General features: G+C 48.0%; 1 pseudogene; it reads right to left on the bottom strand.

Annotated features, from left to right (window-relative positions):
- Positions 1 to 1382: 1382 nt before the first annotated feature.
- On the bottom strand, positions 1383 to 1499 carry LOC138985997 (5S ribosomal RNA; annotated as a pseudogene).
- Positions 1500 to 2127: the final 628 nt, after the last annotated feature.

Here is a 2127-nt window from a genome sequence, read left to right as displayed (position 1 = left end):
TCCACCCACCACTGCTGTTCTTGGTCTGTTATGTTGCCAGTGTTAAAGCTCAGTCCACGGTGTCAGATCACCACGTGAAGCTGTCCCATTGCGTCCTTCTCACCACCTTCACCTGCACAGCTCCCAGACACCACCCCTACTCGCAGACCTTGAGCCCTGATACCAGGGTCTTCCCCTCCACTCCCATTCCTGCCAGCGACCTGGAACATCTCACCGTCCACCTTGATGGAGGATCCAGCCCACGGCGTAGCTCAGCCTCCACTCCTCTGACTCTGTCCATGGCCTAAATTTTCTCTACCTCTTAGGTCTAATATGTGAACATTGCAACTTCTGGCCCAGCTTGCTTGTTGTCCTCCCAACATTCTCATGAGCTCAAGTTATCTTGCTCTTTTAGCTCAAATAAACTTTTATTCCCTGGTTCCTTTCATTTTATTCGCTATCAGCCGCCGTCTGCCCCTTCCTTTTCTCCCCAGCCATCCTCCTTTGCCGATTATTCATCACCCCTTCCATTCCCTTGCTCCCTACCATGTTGTGCTGGAGAAAAGAAATCACACGTGACAGAGATGAGGGCTACCCAGAGGCACGGCTGCAACTCAGCTGGGCCCTCGCACTTCCCATCAGTTCTTCTGCTGGTCTTGGGGCAGCTTCTTCTCCTGTTGTTCCCATCAGCTGCTCCAAACCATTATCATACTCCTCAAGCCCCCACTTCTCAGTCTCAGCAGATGACCTGTCTCCTCTCTTGAGAAAATTGATGCTTTTAGACCTGATGTCTGCATCAGTCAGAAGTCTTTGTTACAAACAACGGAATCCAATCTCCTGTTTGAATGCCATGTTTGTTAGAAGTTATTTTGCAATTCAGAGAATCTCTGGAAGGACCTGAGGGCCCTTGGAATCTCGGTTCCAACCAGGTTATGGGGGCTGTGATAGTAAATACCAATGTTGGGATCCGAACCTTAGCGTACCCCATGTACTAATGATGCTCACAACCCGGAGTCAGAAGTCCTGTTCCTGTTGTGTTTGAAGAGATAAACACTCCTCTCTTTCATGTGTCAGAACGTGGAATCCGTATGTACCTACCTCCTTATGCTGCTTCCTTCCAAGCCAACATCTGGTGCAGAAGCATCTGACTGATGGGAGCCAGATTCACAAGCCTGTATCTTAGCAGCAAGGGGTCTCAGGAGAATGAGTTTTGGTTTCTACCTTGTGGAGGCAAGGTTCATCATGTGGGGAGTTCCCCAAACACAGGAGGAATGATCAGAAAAGACAGTTGGCAGCCTCGAATATGATAAACGGCCCCTGTGATCTCTTTCACCTTCTTATCCACCTACCTGAAAATTTATCTACCTCTAGATCCATTCATATCTTCCTTCTTCCAATCACTAAGCCTATAATGCCCAGTATTCCCAGGTGGTCCCCCATCCAAGTACTAACAGGCCCAACCCTGCTTAGCTTCCAAGATCAGATGTGATCAAGTGCTTTCAGGGTGGTATAGCCCTGGCAGTGCTTCTGGTTTTGAAGGTCACCTTCTTTATTTCTACACCTAACTGCACCCCTTTCTCCTTTTTCCATGTCCCCTATCTATCATACCCTCTCCATTCTATGTTCTGAATCTGTCGCAATGACAATCACCCAAAATCAATGAATATATTCAAGCTTCTTCCGTCCCCACATCCCACCCTAGACTCTCTCAATTTGCTCTCCCCTACTCATCAAGCTAAGTTCTTGAGATAATGAATCAATCATTTCCATCAACTATTCCCCTCACCCTATTGCTATCAGGCTCTGATCCACTCCTGGATGCCTCCAACCCTGCCTTCACTGAAACTGCGCTTATTATGGTAAACAAAGGTCCACCAGTTTAAGCCCAAATGAACACAGATTAATCCCTGATTCATTGTGCCAAGCTGCTGCTTTTGACCCCAGAGACGCCTCCTCCTTCTTGAGACCTCCTACTCCGTTAGCGCCTCTGAAGGACCTGCTTCCTGTTCTTCCTTACCTTTTTAACCCGTCCTTCTCTGCTTCTTCATGGGCTGTTCTTCTTCCACCTTCTATTTAAATGTTGGGGTTCCTAAGTCCCTGAGTCCCCTGATTCTAACAGTTCTCATGGATTCCGCTTGGGTAATCTCA

The sequence above is a fragment of the Bos mutus genome, chromosome 27 (genome assembly GCF_027580195.1).
Source record: "Bos mutus isolate GX-2022 chromosome 27, NWIPB_WYAK_1.1, whole genome shotgun sequence".
In the NCBI taxonomy this organism is placed as follows: domain Eukaryota; kingdom Metazoa; phylum Chordata; class Mammalia; order Artiodactyla; family Bovidae; genus Bos; species Bos mutus.
Note: the sequence above shows the minus strand (reverse complement) of the source record. Positions and strands in the feature narration are given on the sequence as shown.